The 22,720-nt window shown below is 42.5% G+C and overlaps 1 protein-coding gene across 1 annotated transcript in view; it reads left to right on the top strand.

The window, feature by feature from the left end:
* The window catches only part of rheb (Ras homolog, mTORC1 binding), a 91,100-nt gene that overhangs the window by 35,507 nt on the left and 32,873 nt on the right, over positions 1–22,720 (top strand). The gene's annotated exons all lie outside the window — the stretch shown is intronic.

Genomic DNA, 22,720 nt, shown 5'->3' with positions numbered 1-22,720 from the left:
GGTCTACGATTCCATTGGTGGGGCGAGACCTAGATTTAGTAACATAAATACAGGGAGCTGGCTAATGGTCGACCGTCTTCCCGATTTGTAATTTAAATGAGCAGCAGTATAAAAGCAGTTTTAAAGATATGTTGTATGACATATTAGTGGTCTGAAGTTGAGCTGTGCGTGAGAGTTTGGGTTTCGATCCCAGCCTCTGATGACATTCACTCAAACTTATGCCAGACATCAAGTTGAGTTCTTTTTGCATAAGCTGAACAGTACTTGCAAACAGGATAGTTTGTTGTAGTTCTGCAGCCATTTAGACTACTCTATTTTGTTTAGCCTGTTTACAAGCAGGATACAGTAGTGTAGTGCTTACGTTACTGGATTCGTAATCCAGAGGCCTGGACTAAATCCAAAATAAACGAGTGCCAATCCCACCATGGAATTTGATTACCAGTTTAAAAAAAAACCATGAAGCTGTTGGATTGTCGTAAAAACCCAGCTGGTATGGAAACTTGTTGTCCTTTCCCAGTCTGGCCTAAGTGTGACTCCAGTCCCACATCAACGTGTTTGACTCTAACTACCCTCTGAAGTGGCCTAGCAAGCTACTCGGTTATATCCAAACCGCTACACCACCACCACTACCTTCAGGGCAACTAGGGATGGGCAATAAATGCCAGCGAGGGCCACATGCTGAGAATAACACACTAGTGTAGTGGTCATTATACTGAACTAGTAATCCAAAGGTTGAATTCTTATTCCACCATGGCAAGTTGAGAATTTAATTTAATAAATCTGGTAATTTGTCATTTTAAAAAGCCAACTGGTTCTAATGTGCTTCAGGGAAGGGAACCTGTCTAACTGGCCTGGCTTACACATAACTCAGTCCAACACGACAGGTACCTTAAAGCCCTGTAAGTGGCCTTTGTAAGCCGCTTAGTTCTCAGGGAAACTAAGGATGAGCAAAACTTGCCAACATTGTCCATAGTGCACATTTAAAAAAAGAAAATACAGGAAACTTTTTTTTATCCGGGACCGACGTGGTGCCGGTTCATCAAAAATTCCGGATAACCAAAAGCTATAGTAAAAGATACGGAGAGCTGACGGCTCCGTATAAAGCAACAAACCCTGTTGCTTTTGCAAAACAGTGGCCACAAGTTCCAAACGTCTCTGTAGCTTAGCAACAGCTGCAGCCACACCCTTGCACAGCAACAGATGGAGGAAGGCAAGTAGAATATGAAGTAAAACTTACCTAAACCTACTCCTGAATTTTGCCGGTTAACCGAGATTTCTGGTTATTTAGGTGCCGGTAAATCGAAAGTTTCCTGTATATTACTTAATGTGGGGAGATAAAAGGCACCACAGTGAAAATTAAAGGCAAGTTGCACAAGGGCAGCACGGTGGCATAGTGGTTAGCACTGTTGCCTCACAGCGCCAGGGACCCGGGTTCGAATCCGGCCTCGGGCGACTGTCTGTGTGGAGTTTGCACGTTCTCCCCGTGTTTGCGTGGGTTTCCTCCCACAGTCCAAAGATGTGCGGGTTAGGTTGATTGGCTATGATAAATTGACCCTTAGTGTTAGGGGGATTAAATACGTGGGGTTACAGGGATCGGGTGGGATATGTGTCGGTGCAGGCTCGATGGGCCGAAATGGCCTCTATCTGCACTGTGAGGTTTCTGTGATTCTGTGAACTAGTTACAGACTGGCTGGGCATGGGTTATTTAACTGAACTGCAGGTAAGAAGGTAACAGTTGGGTTTTTTTCAAATGCTTAAATTTACTGTATGTGTAAAGAACTAACTACAGTGAAGCACTTACTATTTCTAACTTTCCATATTACTTGGTCAGTAAAAAAACCCAAATGAATGGTAGCAAAGAAAAATAGTGGGTGGTGGTGGGGGGGTGGTTGGTCGTGGTGGTTGGTGGAGACATAGAAACAGGAGCAGACATTCAGCCAGCCTGTTATGTCAATCAATTAGATCATGTCATGGCTGATCTGTACCTCAATGTAATTCTGTATAATTTACCCGCCTTTTCTCCATATCCCTTTATACACTTACCTAACCAAAATGTTTTTATCGGTTTAGAAAATTTCAATCAGCTCTTCATTCAAAACCTTTTGAGGGGAGTGTTCCAGATTTTCCCTACCCTTTTGTGTGTGTGGGGGGAAAAATACTTCCTGATTTCACTTCCAACTGGCCTAGCTCTCATTTTAAGATTGTGCCCTCTTCCTCTGTATTCCCTCACCAGAGGAAATAGTTTCTATGTATCTAGAGTAAAGAGAAAAGCCACATTATGATAACAGTATTGTAGTTCAGGTGAGAAAATCTTATTTATACAATATATCAAGACTTGTGCAGATGAGAGCAGAGAATGTGGCACTTCAGGCTAACCAGATGAAAACCGGTAACAACTGCATTGTACCAGAATTTACTAATTACTAAAAATGTTAATTATTTTGCACAAATAAAATTACAAGTGACATATTAAATTTTCCCCTTTTTATTCCTCCATGCATCCTGGCACATCCTTACACAATTCATCATATTACAATTTAAAAAAAAACAAACAGATTTATACAGCCTCTTCAGGTCCTAAGTGCTTTATAGCCAATTAATTACTTGCAAAGTGTAGCCGCTATTGTTTTGTAGGCAGAACCTAGCAGCCAGTTTGCACACAGCAAGATCCCACAAACCGCACTGAGATAAATAACCAGTTAATATTTTTGCTGCGAGTTGAAGGATAAATGTTGGCCAAAACATTGGGAGGACTTGCCAACTGTTCAAATAGTGCTGAGGGATATGCATTGCACTGTCAGCCTAGATTATGCGCTCAAGTCCCAGAGGGCGGCTTGAATCCACCAACTTCTGACAGAGGTAAGAGTGCTACCGGCACGCAAGGTGGAGCAAACTAATTTTTGCTGGGAGCTGGAGGCTGAGCAGCATTGCTACGCAGTTGTATCTGATAAACTTTGATGTAGCCATGGAAATCCTGTTCCGCAAATTATTAACACAAGACTCCATAAATCTGTGTTCATTGTGAGTTATAATGTTAGGTTAGGAAAACACACAAAGGCTTGTGGTACCAAGTGCTGCTGTTTAGATCATTGTATTTTGCTTAAAAATATAAGATTGCTATGATGGATATAATTTATTCCCCGTTTACTGACGCTAAGAAAAATCTACTTGCTTTTTCCATAGAATTGTTGAACTTTACAGCACAGAAGGAGGCGTTCATGCCATCCTGCATTCACCAGCTCTCTGAAAGAGCTTTCTACTTAGTCCCATTCCCCCCTCCCCTTACTCTGTACCCTTGATTTACTCAGTTTCACTTTCTTTCTGGGTTTCATTTTGTTTCAGTTTGTTTTCTCTGTTCATTTTCACTTTTATTGGTGACCAATTTGTTTTTTTTTAAATTCTGCAATTTCTTATTTTTCTCTGCAGCTGTCCTGTTTTTGTTCTTTTATTCTTCCAGTACTTGTAAATTTCTTCCATGTTTTTTGCATGTATAGTGCAGCCTCTGATCAGCTGCAGGGATTGAAAATCGAAACCCACAATCAAGGGACTATGGTACCATTTGGGAGTACAGGAAACTCCTTTTTTTTAAATCCGGGACCGGCGTGGTGCCGGTTTATCAAAAAGTCCGGATTACAGAGGTAAAAGGTACGAGAACTCCGTACACAGCAACAAATCCGGGCTTCCCTGTTGCTTAGCAACAGGTGCAGGAGCTCCAGCCACAAGATCCAAGCATCCCTGTTGCTTAGCAACAGGTGCAGGAACCGATCCAAGCGTCCCTGTTGCTTAGCAACAGGTGCAGGAACCCGACCACAAGGTCCATGTTGCTTAGCAACAGGTGCAGGAACCCAGCCACAAGATCCAGGAACGGCCACTAATATGAATTAAAACTTACCTGAACCTACTCCTGAATTTTGCCGGTTAACAGAGATTTCTGGTTATTTAGGTGCCGGTAAATCGAGAGTTTCCTGTACCACTGCTCGTTCTAGCTCACTTCAAAAATAGTGCAACTATATGCAATAGTCTAGGCCATAGTTTATGTTGAAGTGTTTTTATTGCTTGGAATTCTGGAATTTGTACCAGTGTTTGAGATTGCATTCTTTGATTCACACTCTCTTTCTGTGAAAATCGTTAGCTTTGACCATAATGTACAAAAGGAATTCTATTCCCTATAATCAGAATCATTGCTTTGCAGTGACTGACTAAGTTCCATTGTTGCATGTTGCATTTCTACTGTTTGATTTTGCTTTCCACTTTAGTTTGTCCATCCATGAAAAGTAAAAATGAATGTTTGGTCATAACACCAAAAAAGACATAGGAACAGGAATAGGCCCCTCGAACCTGTTCATGGCTGATCTGTGACCTAACTCCATATACCCACCTTTCATAGAATCATAGAAAGTTACAGCACGGAAGGAGGCCATTTCGGCCCATCGTGTCCGCGCCGGCCAACAAAGAGCTATCCAGCCTAATCCCACGTCCCAGCTCTTGGTCTGTAGCCCTGCAGGTTAGAGCATCCCAAGTGCACATCCAAGTACAGGAAACTTTCTTTTATCCGGCATGGACGGGACCGACGTGGTGCCGGTTCATCAAAAATTCCGGATAACCGAACGCTATAGTAAAAGATACGGAGCTGAGTGCTCCGTATAAAGCAACAAACCCTGTTGCTTACAGCTTCAGAACAATCGACACAAGTTGCAAGCGTCTCTGTAGCTTAGCAACAGCTGCAGCTACACCCTTGCACAGCAACAAATGGAGTAAAAAAAAAAGTAATAAGTTACCTGAACCTACTCCTGAATTTTGCCGGTTAACCGACATTTCTGGTTATTTAGGGGCCGGTTAATCGAAAGTTTCCTGTACTTTTTAAATGTGGTTGGGGTTCCTGCCTCTACCACCCTTTCAGGCAGTGAGTTCCAGACCCCCACAACCCTCTGGGTGAAGAAATTTCTCTCTAAACCTTCCCCCAATTACTTTAAATCTGTGCCCCCTGGTTTTTGACCCCTCTGCTAAGGGAAATGGGTCCTTTCTATCCACTTTATCTAGGCCCCTCATAATTTTATACACCTCAATAAGGTCTCCCCTCAGCCTCCTCTGTTCCAAGGAAAACAGACCCAGCCTATCCAGTCTTTCCTCATAGCTAAGATTCTCTACTCCCAGCAACATCCTTGTAAATTCCCTCTCTAGTGCAATCACATCTTTCCTGTAATGTGGTGACCAGAACTGCACGCAGTACTACAGCTGAGGCCTAACTAGTGTTTTATGCAGTTGAAGCATAATCCCCTGCTCTTGTATTCTACGCCACGGCTAATAAAGGCAAGCATTCCGTATGCCGCCTTATCTACCTGGCCTGCTACCTTCAGGGATCTATAGACATGCACTCTAATGTCCCTGTGTTCCTCTACACTACTGTGTCCTACCATTTAATGTGTATTCCCTTGTTAGCCCTCCCCAAATGCATTACCTCACATTTCCCCGGATTGAATTCCATTTGCCACTGTTCTGCCCACCTGACCAATTTATTGATATCTTCCTGCAGTCTACAGCTTCCTTCTTCAGTATCAACCACACAGCCGATTTTAGTATCATCTGCAAACTTCTTAATCATACCCCCTATGTTCAAGTCAAGATCGTTGATATATACCACAAAAAGTAAGGGACCTAGTACTGAGCCCTGCGGAACCCCACTGGAAACAGCCTTCCAGTCACAAACACCCATCAACCATTACCCTCTGCTTCCTGTCACCGAGCCAGTTTTGAATCCAACTTGACACTTTGCCCTGGATCCCATGAGCTTTTAACTTCGTGACCAGTCTGCCATGTGGAACCTTATCAAAAGCCTTGCTAAAGTTCATATACACTACATCAAACGCACTACCCTCATCTACCCTCCTTGTTACCACCTCAAAAAATTCAATCAAGTTTGTCAGACACAACCTTCCCTTAACAAATCCGTGCTGACTATCCTAGATTAATCCGTGTCTTTCTAAATGAAGATTTATCCCGTCCTTCAGAATTCTTTCCAATAATTTTCCCACCACTGAGGTTGGGCTGACTGGCCTGTAATTACTCGGTCTATCCTTTTCTCCCTTTTTAAACACGGGTACCACATTAGCAGTCCTCCGGCACCACACCCGAAGCCAGAGGATTGGAAAATGATGGTCAGGGCCTCTGCTATTTCCTCTTTTTTGCTTCGCTCAACAGCCTGGGTTACATTTCATCCGGGCCTGGGGATTTATCCACTTTTAAAGCTGCTAAACCTCTTAATACTTCCTCTCTCGCTGTTTATTTCATGTAATATTTCACACTCCTCCTCCCTGATAGCAATGTCTGCTTCGCCCCTCTCCTTTGTGAAAACAGACGCAAACTGTTCATTAAGAACCTTACCGACGTCTCCCGCCTCCACACGCAGGTTACCCTCATGATCTCTATTAGGCCCTACCCTTTATTTAGTTATCCTCTTACTCTTAATATATTTATAAAACATCTTTGGGTTTTCCTTGATTTTACTTGCCAAGAATTTTTCATGCTCTCTCATTGCTTTCCTAATATCCTTTTTAATTGCACCCCTGCACTTTCTGTACTCCTCTAAAGATCCTGGAGTATTTAGCCCTCGGTATCTGTCATATGCCTCCCCTTTTTTCTTTATCCTACCCTGTATGCCTCTAGCCATCCAGGGGGCTCTAGATTTGTTAGTCCCACCTTTTTTCTTTAAGGGCACATGTTTGGTCTGAACCCTCTGGACCTCCTCCTTGAATGCCTCCCACTGCTCTGACACTGATTTACCTTCAAGTAGCTGTTTCCAGTCCACTATGGCTAAATCCCCTCTGAGCTTAGCAAAATTTGCTTTTCCCCAATTTAGAATTTTTATTCCTGGTCCATCCTTGTCCCTTTCCATAACTACCTTAAATCTAACAGAATTATGGTCACTAGCACCAAAATGCTCCCCCACTGATACGCCCTCTACCTGCCCAGCTTCATTCCCTAAAACTAAGTCCAGAACCACCCCCTCCCTTGGGCTTGCTACATACTGGCTAAAAAAGTTCTCCTGGATGCATTTTAGGAATTCTGCACCCTCTAGACCCTTCACACTAATTTTATCCCAGTTAATATTGGGGTAGTTGAAATCCCCTACTATTACTGCCCTATAGTTTTTGCACTTCTCGGAAATTTCTCTACATGTTTGTTCTTCTATCTCCCTCTCACTGTTTGGGGGTCTGTAGTACACTCCCAGCAGTGTGATCGTCCCTTTTTTGTTTTTCAATTTGACCCATATGGCCTCGTTTGATGATCCCTCCAACATATATCATCCCTCCTCACAGCTGTAATAGTTTCTTTAATCAATACTGCGACCTCCCCTCCCTTTTTACCTCCCTCTCTATCCCATCTGAAAATCCTGTAATCAGGAATGTTGAGCTGCCATACCTGCCCCTCTTTCAGCCACGTCTGTAATAGCTATAATATCATGGTTCCAAGTATCTACTTGTGCCCTCGGCTCATCTGCCTTGTTCGCTATACTCCTTGCATTGAAGTATATACCATAGTATAGGCAAACCTCCTTGTTGACTACTATCTAGCCCTTGATTCCTCTGTCCTTCCAATTTACTTTCTAGGTTTTTGTTTTCCAATTCCAGTTTTTCTTCCCTCCCTATTGACTCGCTACTTAGGTTCCCATCCCCCTGCCAAGCTTTTGCCACATATCCCTTAATACCTTTGGTTAACAGAAATCTATCAAACTCAGATTTAAAATTAACAATTGACCTAGCATCAACTGCCATTTGTGGGAACAAATTCCAAACTTCTGCCGCCCTTTGTGTGGAGAAGTGTTTCCTAACTTCACTCCTGAAAGGCCTGGCTCTAATTTTTAGACTCTAGCACCTAGTCCTAGAATCCCCAACCAGCAGAAATAGTTTCTCTATCTTTTCCCCTTTAATATCTTAAACTTGGATTAAATCACCCCTTAACCGTCTAAATTCCAGGGAATACAACCCTGGTTTGTGTAATCTCTCCTCATAATTTAACCCTTGGAGTCCCGGTATCGGTCTAGTACATCTATGTTGCACTCCCTCCGAGGCCAATATATCCTTCCTAAGTCAGGCTAGCTGTTAATTTTCTGTATAAGTAGTTTGTATATTGGTCAGATCAGCCATAATTTCATCAAGCAAAGGATGGAAGGCTCAAAGCTAGCTATGTTTGCCAGTTAAAAATTTGACTGAAATGGGGAGGAATTTCTTCACCCAGTGTGGTGAACCTGTGGAATTCTCTGCCACAGAGGGCGGTGGAGGCCAATTCATTAAATATATTCAAGAAGGAGTTGGATATATTTCTTGAGGCTAAAGGGATATGGGGAGAAAGCAGGGACAGGGTACTGAATTTGGATGATCAGCCATGATCTCATTAAATGGCGGAGCGGGCTCGAAGGGCCGAATGGCCTACTCCTGCTCCTATCTTCTATGTTTCTATGACGATGATGGGTAAAATAGCTGAGAGAAGCCATTTGATGCCTTCAGACAGCTCTAGCAATTGACCTGGTAGGTTTTACAAGCACTTTGAGACTGGCATTCATAATTATGTTGGCTGGGGAAAAGGAAAGCGTAACTAGAAACGGTACAGCATTTAAAAGAAAATGTGCTAGTCTAATGTTCCTAGAGTTAATTGGACTGAATCCCAAAGATGAAGAAATGAAGACCTGGGAAATGGTGTAACTGTGCTGAAGCATAATTTAGTGTTTTTTGGAAACCTTTTAGTCCTCGTTACTGACAACATACTGTCATGGGTGCATGAAGAACAATGTTTCCGAACTAGATCTACTCTACTCTCTAGTTCGGTCTGATTCATTTCAGTGAGGGGGAAGCTGTGATAAATTGTCATTTCAGTTCACCCACTGAGCTTGATTCACTGAATTAAAAATTGTTCAGTCTGGTGTCGATTTGTAACCTAGCAACCATCCACAAGGAAAAAAATCTCAACCAAGCAGTCAAACGCAAGAATGGTGGCAAGGATTAAACCACTTCATCTCTTTTAAGTACTGTATATTGACTTTATTTTCTAGCTGTTGACGGCATTCACATAATGACTAAGTTTAAAAGTAACAGGTCACTTACCTCGGTTAAAACCTTTCATCTATTATTTCTCCCCCCCCCCCCCCACCCCCATCGCTTGAGGAATGCTTGCACTTGGAAGAAGTGTCTGCGATTAAACTTTTTCCGGTGCAGCTTGCTGTCCCTTGCACAACCGTTGAGTACGAATAAAACAAAACTGGCAACACGTGACTCCCAAATGTAAGACCGAGTGTTCAGTCTGACTGTTTCATATTGGTTTGCTCTACGTATAGCTGTCAGTCATCCTATAGGGTTGAAGACCTTGCCTGAAGAGATCCTGTTGGGTGAATGCTGTGCTAAGTGCAGAGATACAACTGCCACTTTTTAGAAGAATTTCAAGGATATGCATTTTGTGGTGCAAGGAAAGAATTAATCATTAATATTTATATGGTCATTCAGGCTAAGAATATATTCAAGTTCTACGATACTGCATTATTGCTGTGCCAAACCAGCCACACATGTAAAGTGAAGGCTGCATAAATTATTATTTTTTAATCATAAAACAGCAGTTGCACTAATGCGACATATGCATTTTTTTCTACATCCTGCATTTCTATTCTAAAATTGGTGGGAGCCAGAGCTAAATTAAGTCCCCACAAAACCCTTTAATTGCAATAGGAAGAGGCAGTCGGGCTGCATTTTTTTGTTTTACTTTCTCTTGACAAAACTCCCCATGTATGACCAGGCAGTTTTACAACTCGGGTTGAGGAATTGAATGCACAGAGTAGCGCTTCAAAGAAGAAAAAAGCCAGATGGGAGCATTCAGTGGAATGCAGAACCTCCAGCTGGCTGCAAGTTATGTAGCTGGGTGTGGCATGGTAGAATGTGGATCACATTCTCGGCTTCAATGAATGACTGCGAATAAAAACATTCTGGCTTTCTTGAGCTACCAGAGCGAGCGTAATACCATTTCTGTGATGGCACTTAATACAGTGACAACCAGATGCCAAGCCATCAACCAGTGCAATCTCATCAATTTGCTTTCTTAGACATACAGACTTGGTATATTGTTCAGGGTTAAATGTAATGTTTAAATTTAATGCGAATGTTCCATTCGTGTGTACCAAATGGATTCAAAAATTAGATAAGTGTTCTGCATGAAGGCAGTTTTCTGGCTTCTGTGTCTCCATTCATTTGTGTTTCTTCCCTCTCTGTGCTCTGTGTGTCTTGTAAAATTAAAATGTTATTTCCCTTCAGGCTTGCTAGTGATCGGTTTGAATGTAAAACTGCGCTTGCTATCTGCGGTGTTTTCCCACTAGTTCAACTGCTACAGATTGCAAAACGTTGGGTTGCTGCCAGAAACGCCCAGTGCTAACCTGGCTTGTCCCCCAGTAACCTTTAAAGTTGATCACTGGTGCTCCAAGTTCTCCTTTTATATTCACATTATAGAGACTACCATCTGAGTTTTTTCTGAAATTGTGACATCATAGAATGATAAAGGACAGAAGGTTGTCGTTTGGCCCATTGTGCCTATGCTGGCTCTTGAAAGAGCTATCCAAGTAGTCCCACTCCCCTGTCCTTTCGCCATTACCTTGCAGATTTTCTCCCAAGTATTTATGCAATTCCTTTTTGAAAGTTTATTATTGAATCTGCTTCCGCCGCCCTTTCAGGCAGTGCATTCCAGATCACAACTCAGTGTTTAAAAAAAAAAAAAAAAAAATCTTCACAGCTCTGCTCTTGCCAATTACCTTAAATCTGTCTCCTCTGGTTACTGACCCTTCTGCCACTGGAAACAGTTTCTCTTTATTTACTCTATCAAAACCCTTCATGATTTTGAACACCCCTCTTAAATCTGCCCTTAGCCCTCTCTGCTCTAAGGAAAATAACCTGTTTTAAGATCACTGTAGTGGAAACCTGACCTCCATGCCAAAGACACCTAATGGCATTGCAGCAGAAGCACCTCTTTAACAGAAATTGAACTAGAATGTGTGACTGCTGTTCCCTTGAAGTACTCGTGCCCATTACCTCAGTTCAATATCTTTCGTAGCCAGTTTTACCATGCAGGTTGTGTGCTTCAGAGTAGTTTTGACTTCACTTCAGCTTCACCATATAGCGTAGTTTGGGTGCAAATATATGCAAGAGTATGGAAGACCATCAACAGGGATAATATCGTAACATGTAAACTTCACAGCTAACATTTAAACTTGGCTGATACTCAGGTGTGAGTGAGTGGAGCTCTGCATGTGAATATGGAGCATATATTAGGACATGGAATGCCCCACTAGAAATCATGAAGGAAGCAGAATTTTTTAAATGGGGAAATGGATTAATATTTGAAACGTAAAATCTAAAGGAGCAGGAGACCGGGTTCAGTGGATGACTGAGTGTTGGAGAAGGCATGCTGGGCTGAATGGCCTCCTTTTGTGCTGTAAAATTCTATGCCTACATGCACAAGGCTCACTTTTCCCTGGCTAGAAAGTGATGTCGAACTACCAGTGTAACTCTGATCTGATTCTCCGTCACTCTAAATGGGTTTCGTTCTCAGACTAGTAATAGTACAGGTAGACTATCCTTTATCCGAAAACCTCGGGACCAGCCGTGTTTTGGTTTTCGGAAAATTTCGGAAGGTATTTTATAAGACTGGGAAATTTGTCGGGAGTGGGTCGGGCGGGGGGGTGGGGGGGTCCGGGTCCGCGGGGGTGTCCGCAGTCGTGGCTTGTCCATCGCTGCTAGCCTGGAATGCAATGAAGTTCCGCATTTCCACCAACAGGTCGTCGTGCTCGGTCGGAACAGGGGCCGGCACCGCCACGGGCTCAGAGCTCTCGTTGCTTTCGAGCCTTTGGAAGAGAGTCAGGTGGTTCCGCGGGGGGGTCGCGCGCCACTCTGGTCATGTCGTGCGCACGACTTACGCTGAACGAAAAAACCTTCGGTTTTTAGAGGGTTTCGGTTTTCGGAAGTTCGGATAAAAGGTAGTCTACCTGTATAACAATGTTCTTGCAGTACTTCGATTTAGAAATTCAAGACTATGTCCCCCATCTATACATTCCCCAATCGTTAATAAATTTCTCTCCGGATTTTATTCATACGATCGGAAAAGTTCCAGATTCAGTGCCCAGTTTACCTGGGCTGTAATTGGTCCCACTTCACCTGGGTTGGGGAGTGAAATCAGCCACAATTCCTACTATTGATTGTTATCTGGGCTTAGAATTGGGTCCCAGCTGAGAGGTACAAGTGTATGGACTGCAGCGGAGAGCAGGAGAGGACCGTGATCTGATGCCTCCCTGAATGGAATAGCCTGTCATCTCTTTGTTAAGGCTCACCTGTGAGTAATTCCCATTTGGGGGAGGTGCCAATGGAGTTGTATCTTGGGGATTCGCTGCCTTTCGCAGGGAAGTGAGGAAAAATCTTCCTCCTTTAAATTTGCTGTGCATTGTGAACAAAATTTTAAATATGTAGGTGGTGGTGGCAACAGCTATAACTGATTCTGAAAATTAACTTTAACTTTTACAATTACTGATCTGCAAGGGTAGATGTCATGTCGAGCGCTAATTAGCCCTACCTGGTTAAACCATTAATTTGTTTAAATCCAAAGCAAGGTATGTACTGGGCTAAATAAATAATTGATGTGTAAGCAAAAAAAAATGTCGTAAACTTGTCTCTCTACCATCACAAATGCTCCGCTGCATTCTGGAGGTGGGTGAGGCGAATGCAGGAGCAGGTGACCCTGTAAGTGACTAGATGTGAATCAGGGTTTCAACAGCAATTGGAGTGAGGCAGTTCTGTGGTGAGAAGTTGGGTCAGCAAGGGGATCGACCACACAGAAGGCAGGTCCTAGGGAACAAAGAGCTTTGTGAGAGGGAGGGAAGATGGGAGAAAAGTTAGTGAGCAAGGATATGGGATGGGGAGGAGGCAGCCATGCATATGGTCTTGATCTTCAAGACACAAAATTCCTCGAGTACTCATACATTTGGGGGGACTAAATTTATGCATTTCTTGTAGGATTTTTCATCTCCAAGATGATTTCAGAGGATAGAGTTTCAGCTCTGCTGCCAGTTTGTCTTGGTTGTCCTTAACAGGCATAATAGACAATGTATTTTTAAATCAAATGGCATTGCAAAAATCAAAAACATAAAAAATGGCCCTTTGTTTTCTGATCAGATGAACAAGGAGGGCTTTTAAAATGTTGAAGACTCTCAAAGGAGTGTTATGATTCAGGTTTCCTCCCAATGCTTCTAGTTTATTTTCACAGAAGAAAACTTTCAAAAGGGAATTGGATATATAATTGAAAAGGAAAATTTTGTTGGGGAAAGACCAAGGTAGTGGAACTAATTGGATAGCTCTTTCAGAGATCCAGCACAAACACGATAGACCAAATGCTGTATCATTCTATAAAAGGCAGTTTCCATTAAAAAAAGCAGAGTGAAGTCTTATGAATCAAGATTTTCACTATTGTGGCATACACTGAATAGGATAGAATGCCAGAGACTGAGTTGCTGGATATGCACTTGTCTACTCCAAATAATAGTACTGTAAATGCAACATAGTCACACAATTACATTCGGGTTAAAATAGTGATTTATTTACACAAGCTAAAGTTTGCAGAAGCAGAAACTGCAAGATACTGATAATACAGATACTTGGAAAACAATAAGGATGAATCAGTCCACAAAAACTTAGTGCCTTCTTGGAATGTATTTTTTGCATAGTCTGATAATCTGCAAGACCTTTTGCTGGAAACAGTCTTGTATAGACTTGGCAGTGTGTATATGGTGAGGCTGTATTCCTACCAACATATCAAGATTCCGGAAACTCAAACTGAGTCAAAAGCTGAATAAAATATTGAATGTTAAAAATATACAGCCATCATAGTACCTTTTGTACCAGTAGAAGCTTTTCATGTCATAGATGTTAATCTTGAAACATTAACGATATTCCTCTCCAGGTGGTCCCTTGATGGGTCAGCCATTCAGATTTGTCTACTTTCCTTCTGCCTGCAATTAGCTCCTGAGTTTAGGCAGTGCCACCAATACACAATGGCAGCAATTCTCTTTGAAATTATGGATGAATTAGGGCTGTTTTGTATATTGACTATATTGCTCTACTTCCTCGCCATACCGTGTCCTGGTCAAAGAGACAAGTTTTTTCCTAGCTATAGATGTCTGAAACTCATTATAGAAATTTTCTATAGTCATTTTTTTAAATTAGAGAAATTTTCCTTTGACTCAGGAAGGACACTACTTCTGTCGCAGGAGTTCTCATCGTTTGTGTTGAATATTTTAACGGGAGTTTTCCATTATATGTTATGAATCAGACATTAAAAATAAGCTGGCAAAATTACCATTAGCATCATTGCAATAATTTATTTTCAACTTTGAGAACTAACGGTCATCTAAAATTGATATTTCAGATTCCTGCCAAAATGTGTTTAATTGTGTTTTTCCTGTTACACTTTCGATAGTTAAGCTGTCAGTGTCTATGCACAGTAACGCCTTTTTAAAAAAAAAAAACTTGTTTTTCTGAATCTTAAAGCCGTCAGTCCTGAAAGGGTTAATTCTGCAGCAGATTCCAAAGTACAGCCGACGTGATGTAGAAACGTGAAGTTAAAGATTGTTGACTGCTTAACATGCTGTTGGAGCTGAGGTGCTATTTTTAGCTCCGACAGATTGCAGAATCAACTCGTGCGTAGTACGCTGTGCTATCCTTGTCTGTGGGTCAGTTGCTGATGCTGTTGGAATTGTAATGAGGTTAGAAAGGCGCTTTCACATTGAGCATTTTCTTTCCTTGTAGTATTTCTTCCTGCTAACGCAGCATTTATCAATAGAAGTTCCTACATCGTTATTTCCTAACAAAGAATGTTTTGATGTTAAGTGTTTGGTGTGGCGAGCAAGGATTGCTACACATCACGAAGCACTTGTAGTTGGAAACATTTGAACAAGATGCATATTTATGTTTTGTATTCTTTGTCGAGACTTGCCCATTGTTGATACGTGAATTCATTAATTTTATATTCGAGGAATGTGTTTGACTGCAAACATGCATTTTCCCTCCATCAGCAGCAACCCATAGTATACATAACCTGGATTTGCAGCAGTTGACTGCACCATAGACAAATGAAAATATCGGTTTATGATTCTGACTCTGAGTAAACTCAAGCAGCCATTGCTTAAAAGTGCCTTCAACTTGAGAGCTGACCAGTAAACATTAAAGCTTTCAGAAGCACAAGCAAACTGCTTCAACTAACATGAGCAGAGAGACCTGGGGGTATATGTGCACAAAACGTTCAAGGTGGCAGGGCAGGTTGAGAAAGTGGTTAAAAAAGCTTATGGGATCCTGGACTTCATAAATAGAGGCAGAGAGTACAAAAGCAAGGAAGTTTTGATGAACCTGTATAAAACACTGGTTTGGTCACAACTGGAGTATTGTGTCCAATTCTGGGCATCACACTTTAGGAAGGATGTGAAGGCCTTGGAGAGGGTGCAGAAAAGATTTACAAGAATGGCTCCAGGGATGAGGGACTTCAGTTACATGGATAACCTGGAGAAGCTGGGGTTGTTCTTCTTTGAGAGGAGATTTGATAGAGGTGTTCAAAATCATGAGTCTGGACAGAGTAGAGAGAGAGAAACTGTTCCCGTTGGCAAAAGGGTCGAGAACCAGAGGACACAGATTTAAGGTGATTGGCGAGTGGTTAGGATCTAGAATTCACTGCCTGAGAGGGTGGTGGAGGCAGATTCAATTGTGGCTTTCAAAAGGGAGTTGGATAAATACCTGAAGGGGGAAAATTTGCAGGGCTTCGGGGAAAGGACGGGGGAGTGGGACTAGCTGAAGTGGTGGGAGAGTGGGACTAGCTGAAGTGCTCTTGCAGAGAGCCGGCATGGTCTCGATGGGCCGAATGGCCTCTGTGCTGAAACCATTCTATGATTCTAACACAGATGCTAATGATTAGCTAGCCTGCTGCATTTAGATAGTTTGGAGGATTTATAAGAATATCTCTATTTCAACTTGTTTTTTTTTAAAGAGTATCTGGCTCTGATTACCTAATTAATGCTGGATCAGCTGCAGACATCCCTTATACCTATCATAGATTTGCAATTAAGGTTGAATACCTGAAGGACTTTGTAGAAAGGGATTTTAAATAGATATAACATTTGATCTGAGAAAATGATGTGATGCTGCTCTTCAGGGGCAAGATGAAGTTAGGACATGATTGACCATGTTGCAACAATTATGAATTATACATAACTGTTAATTTTCCCTTCAATTTCTTTCCATTCTCTAAAATAACTTGATCACTTGAAACATTGCACAACCATAGTTCTTGTGCTTGGTTATTGCACCAAATTCAACTGTGTAACAATCACTAACCTGCATGTCCACCTGATTCCAGGTTAGCGACTACTTTTGGTGGAGTGATCAATATATCAAATGGTCTAGAACTGCCAGAGACCGGAGTGTCCCAGGTGAAGTAATGGACCTGTTTTCTGTGAGGCCCATGGGGGGGTGCTGACGATGTTGCGGCATAAATTTGTTAGTTTATAATAGTCCCCTTCTGGTCTCCCATCAAAACTGAAGGTCCTGTGGGTTTTAGTTCCACAAAGCACGTATATGTCTTGTAGGAGTAGGCCTCAAGCTCCTACAGACTATGCTTCGTTTGAGTATGGAGTGCAGCTTTCAGATGTATCTTTCTCTTAATGTATGCTATGCCATTTATTGTGCTTCAGGCCCCCCCCCCCCCCCCCCCCCCCCCCCCCCAGCAGCATGGTGCTAGTCATGTTATGCTTTCTTCTGATTTGATACCAGGATATTTGTGGCTCTTGAGTTGGCAGCGTTGACACATACTGCTTCTCAGGAGATTGCTGCTTTCATTTGAGTGGATCTTTCTTTGTGCCAATTGCTATTGCATCATGTTGGGTGATGGTGGGGCCTGTGTATGCTTCTGAGCGCAACTTCAAATGGATGCTGTTCCCAAAGGAAAATAAGGCTGGAGGCCCTATATACAAGTTACATCACTTGTAGATTAGGTATTCTTCAGTGGATGCATTGCTATGTTCGACCGTGTTCATGTATCTTGATGTTTCAATGATTTATTCCATTGTGTTTTCAATAACTGGATTATACACAAAGGATTGAAGGCCTACAGGTAAAATCGAGATTTAAAAACTGCATAGAATGCAGGGAAGAATTTGATATCTATGATTTGAGGAGGTATAAAGCTTACCTAATTCTACCAGCTGTCCGGTGCAGATTTTATTTCCTGCCTGCCGCACGTGGGTTCTGTTCATTATTTGTCTGTTGCTGCTTCAGCAACAGCCTCGTGCTAAGACCATTGTGATCTTCCTCCACCACCTTCAGAACTGCACAATTGGCAGTGAAATGGTTTAGCTGTTGCCAGGTAGTCATGACTTTAGCAGATTTTTAATTAGAGTATTAAGTTTTTTATATCTGATGTGTTAAGCTTAATTTTTGATGGTTGATGTATTTGGATTTCCAAAAAGCTTTCAATAAGGTACTGCCTAGTAGACCCATGACTGAAGTCAGGGGACGAGTAGCAGAATGGATAGCAAGCTGGTGACAAAACAGAGTAGGGGTTAAAAGTAGTTACTCTGATTGATTGATTGGCAAACGGTGGAAAGTGGTGTTCCTCACGGATCAACGCAGGGACCACTGTTGTTCACCATTTACATAAATGATTTGAGAATCGGAAGTACAATTTCAAAATTTGCAGATGACACCAAATTGGGGCTGTTGTTAATAGAGGACTGCGACAAAATACAGGAAGACGTTAATAAACTTGTAGAATGGGCGTGTAATTGGCAAACGAACTTCAATCAATATAGATAAATGCAAGGTAATACATTTTGGTAGGAAGAATAAAGAGGCCACATACTCCTTGGAAAATAAGTGTCTAAATGGGGTAGAGGAACAGAGGGATCTGGGGGTACAGATACACCGATCACTAAATGTAGCCACGCAGGTTAATAAGGCCATTTAAAAAAAAAAAAAAAACAACATTGGGGTTCATTTCTAGAGGGATAGAATTGAAAAGCAGATAAGTTATGTTAAACTTGTATCGAACCTGGGTTAGACCACACTTGGCGTACTGTGAACAGTTCCGGTCTCCACATTAGAAAAAGGACATCGAGGCACTGGAGAAGGTGCAAAAAAAAATTAATAGAATGATACCAGAACTGAGCGGTTATACTTATCAGGAGAGATTGAACAAGCGGGGGCTCTTTTCTCTAGAAAAGAGAAGACTGAGGGGTGACCTGATAGAGGTCTTCAAGATTATGAAAGGGTTTGATAGGGTAGACGTAGAGATGTTGTTTCCACTTGTAGGCGAGACCAGAACTAGGGGCCATAAATATAAGATAGTCACTAATAAATCCAATAAGGAATTCAGGAGAAACTTCTTTACCCAGAGAGTGGATAGAATGTGGAACTCGCTACTACAGGGAGTAGTTGAGGTGAATACCATAGATGCATTCAAGGGGAAGCTCGATAAGTACGTGAGGGAGAATGGAATACAGTAGAAGGATATGTTAAAGGAGTTAGATGAAATAGGGTGGGAGGAGGCTCATGTGGAGCATAAACACTAGCATAGACCTGTTGGGCCAAATGGCCTGATTCTGTGCTGTAAATAGTTTGAACTTTGTAATTTGTAATAGATTAAAATCCTTGGGGTAGATTTTTTCCAATATGGATGCAGTTTACTCAGCAGTGGTTAGAAATGGGTGTAAAACTTGCTCGAAGTGAAGTGTGCAAGCAGTTTTTCCAATGTCAACTCGTATGCATAACTTCAGTTAAAGGGAGGAATATGGGGAAGCACCAGTGGTTTGGAACAGCACAGATGTGTGCATCAGACACCGTGCTATTCTTTGGCCTCTGAGCAGCTCTAGCATTATTTGCTGGATCCTGGCATTGATCTCAAGAAAATGGAATCTTAGGAATTTAGCATGAATGCCTTCCATGTCTATCACCCTGTCATTGGCTAGATAGCGTAGTGTAGCACTCACTACTTTTACTGGTACTATCAGTGCACACTAATCGATCTCCATACAGAATGGTCTTGACCCGCCTGTGCCAGCTCAGTATTTATAGTGCTTTCTCCACAATCTGGGGATGACCCCATGGGTTTGTTGGAGAGCAATTCGACTTGCTGGCTACCTTTTTGACTGACTGACAACAGACTTCAAACAATGAAAAATAATTTGTGTAAAAATGCAGCTAAGGTACAAATAGTATGCCAGAACAGTACCAACCGTTGTACATGGCCTTCTTTGACCTCACAAAGGCCTTCGATACTGTCAACCGTGGGGGATTATGGAGTGCCCTCCTCAAATTCGGCTGCCCTCAAGTTTGTCACCAACCTCCGCCTGCTTCACGACAACATGCAAGCTGTGATCCTGATCAACGGTTCCACCACGCACCCAATTCACGTACGGACCAGGGTCAAGCAAGGCTGTGTCATCGCACCAACGCGCTTCTAGATCTTCCTGGCTGCAAAGCTCCATCTCACCCTCGGTAAGCACCCTGCTGGAGTGGAGCTAATTTACAGAACAAACTGGAAACTGTTCAACCTCAGTCGCCTCCGGTCCAGATCCAAGGTCGTCCCAGCCTCTCGTCAAATTACAGTATGCAGACGACGCTTGCGTCTGCGCATACTGAGGTCGAACTCCAAACCATCGTCAACACCTTCACCGAAGTGTACGAGAGCATGGGCCTTACACTAAACATTTGTAAGACAAAGGTCCTCTACCAACCTGCCCCTGCCACACAGTACTGCCCCCTGATTATCAAAATCCACGACAAGGCCTTGGACAACGTGGACCACTTTCCATACCTTGGGAGCTTACTGTCAACAAGGGCAGACGTCGACGATGAAGTCCAACACCGCCTTCAGTGTGCCAGTGCAGCCTTCGGTCGCCTGAGGAAGAGAGTGTTTGAAGGCCAGGACCTCAAACCCGGCATCAAGCTCATGGTCTACAGAGCAGTAGTGATACCCACCCTCCTGTACACCTCTGAGACATGGACCACGTACTGGAGAGGTACCACCAACACAGCCGCTGCAAGATCCTGCAAATCCATTGGCAGGATAGGCACACCAACGTCAGTGTTCTTGCTCAGGCCAACATCCCCAGCATCGAAGCTTTGACCACGCTCGATCGGCTCCGATGGACGGGTCACATCGTCCGCATGCCTGATACGAGACTCCCAAAACAAGCACTGTACTTTGAGCTCCGATATCGTAAGAGAGCCCCAGGTGGGCAGAGGAAACGCTTCAAGGACACCCTCAAAGCCTCCTTGGAAAAAGTGCAACATCCCCACCGACACCTGGGAATCCCTGGCCCAAGACTGCACAAAGTGGAGAAGCATCCGGGAAGGCGCCGAACACCTCGAGTCTCTTCACTGGGAGCAAGCGGAAGCCAAGCGCAAGGAGCGCACGTCAACCCAAGCACCCCCACCTGCCCGCCCCTTCAACCACCGTCTGCCCCACCTGTGACAGAGACTGTAGGTCCCGCATTGGACTCATCAGTCACCTGAGAACTCATTTTTAATGTGGAAGCAAGTCACCCTCGGCTCCGAGGGTCTGGCTAAGAAGAGTATGCTGGTACAAAACTTTGCTGGGGAGGGAATGAGAAATTATTTAAAAACAATATTAAAGTATATGGAATGGTGGGAAAATACTTTTAATAGAGTATTCCCCAACATTTGACATTTATATAAAAAAATTAAAAAAAATTACCTTGAGACATAGATTTATTAGCTCCTCCTGTAGAACTCTGCCATTCTGTATTTGGGAGCTGCTTCAATGGCATGCATTGGGATGAATCTATTTATGTAGGATACTGGATGCATTCTTGGCCAACACTAATTTCCCCCCAGTTAGAGCCTCTGGATTTGCTTCGATGTTTGTCTAAAGCATTCTCTCCTGTCTAAACAACACCGACTTCCCCCGTAGCATATTGCTGGGGCCTTGAGTCCATGCCTAGAGTTGAAATGGTGCATGTCCACGGGCAGGACAATGACTCAAGAAATCAGTTATTTAAACAACTTCATTGTATTTATACTGAAGAAAAAAATTCTACTGAATATAAATACCTTTTCCCTTTTTTAAATATTGGGAGTAAATTTCTGAAGAGCTTCTCCCACTCCACCGCCATAATTCTGAGTGTGGCAGAAACCCCTTTTACGCTTGTAAACGGGGTTCCCACTGAACTTGCACAGATGTTCTGGTGACAGAGTGGGAGAAGTGAAGAGGAAATTCATCCCAAATTAACTCTGGTCAGAAAGTGAGTGCATTTTATTTAGAGAACATTTTCAGGTACAATACTGTGAGTCAGCAAAATTGAGTGCTGCAGTTTTACATTAATAGTAATCACAGCTGCATGTGGCAAGGTTCCTTCTAATCGACCCACAGTAAGTGCTCCACCCAGGTTGAATTGCTTGCCTCCTATTTTGAGAGGAAATGTGTAATCGTGTTTTTAATCAGCACCCAGTTTGAACAGGAAATTTGTCGTAGCACCCACTCTCTTGGCAACCTGCTTTACAAGAAGAGGACGAGAAGAACAAGTGCTGGAGAGAACCTGACTAACCTGGATTTTGGAAAACTCTTTTCTGTGAAATTGGAGAGCAGTCCTATCAATATCTAGAGATTTCCTTATGGTGCTTATTCATTTAAAAAAAAAAATAAAAAAAAAATTCTCAATGCAAGTGGAGGTGGCAGTAGATTGATCAACTGAATGCATTGTAGACATAATGCTGAAAAGGTTAATGATTTATTTGAAGCAGATTTAAATAACAAGCTTTTTGTGAAAGGATCAGTCTTTAATCATTGCAGTAATGCTACACTTGTATTTCCATACAATGGTAAGAAGTACAAAGGGCACAGGATTAATCATTCATATTCTCAGAAGATTATCCCCATGTGGAACCTATAGTAAACTCTCAAACGACTGCCTGACTTTCAGCTTGGACTCATTCTCTTGAAACATTTTTCTCTCATGAAATGGGGACTGTGCGCCACCCTCTTTTTTTAGTTGATGTAAAAACAGTTGTGCCATAACAGATATACAGTAGGTTTAGTGTGAGAAGCGTGCAGTAAAGTATAGACTGCTGAACAGAGCAGATAAGAAAGGCCAGAACGGTGTAGTTGGCTTGCAAAGACGTTTTATTCCTAGATAAATGTTTTGTTTTTATTTGGGCAGAAGTAGCTTTGAAAATTGTACATGGTTGTGATGCCGCCAATGCCAGCTTCAAATTCTAAATTGTACTTCATTAGAATTCTTAATAAAGGGTCAGGGTACAAATCCATTTGCTGTTGATGTCCTTAAATATCGGGGATCTCTCTCACCACCAGCAGCGCAGTATCATTTGCAGAAAGAAGCCCTGCAGTTTTTTTTTTCAGAATTGCTTGTGGTCAGACTGAGACTGTCGCTTGTAATTCCTTTGGACACCTGATGAGAGAATCTAATAGGATGGGTGAAAGTCAGCAACCTTGCCTCACTCCTTGTGTGGGAAATTGGTTCAGTGAGGGAGTCTCTCATCTACCCATGCATGGATTTAACAGCTGGAATGCACATCCTAGATAAAATCCATGTATTCTGGTAGCTTCCAGCTTTTTGAGAGCCTCATGAGGCTGAAATCTTTTTGAAAATCAGTGTAGCAACGCCTTCCATTTTGTGTAGCGA

Source organism: Somniosus microcephalus, chromosome 5 (genome assembly GCF_052327205.1).
Source record: "Somniosus microcephalus isolate GS21.2 chromosome 5, FLI_Smic_1.0, whole genome shotgun sequence".
Taxonomy (NCBI): domain Eukaryota; kingdom Metazoa; phylum Chordata; class Chondrichthyes; order Squaliformes; family Somniosidae; genus Somniosus; species Somniosus microcephalus.
The sequence above is the reverse complement of the archived record's forward strand: the minus strand, read 5'-3'. Positions and strand labels throughout refer to the sequence as shown.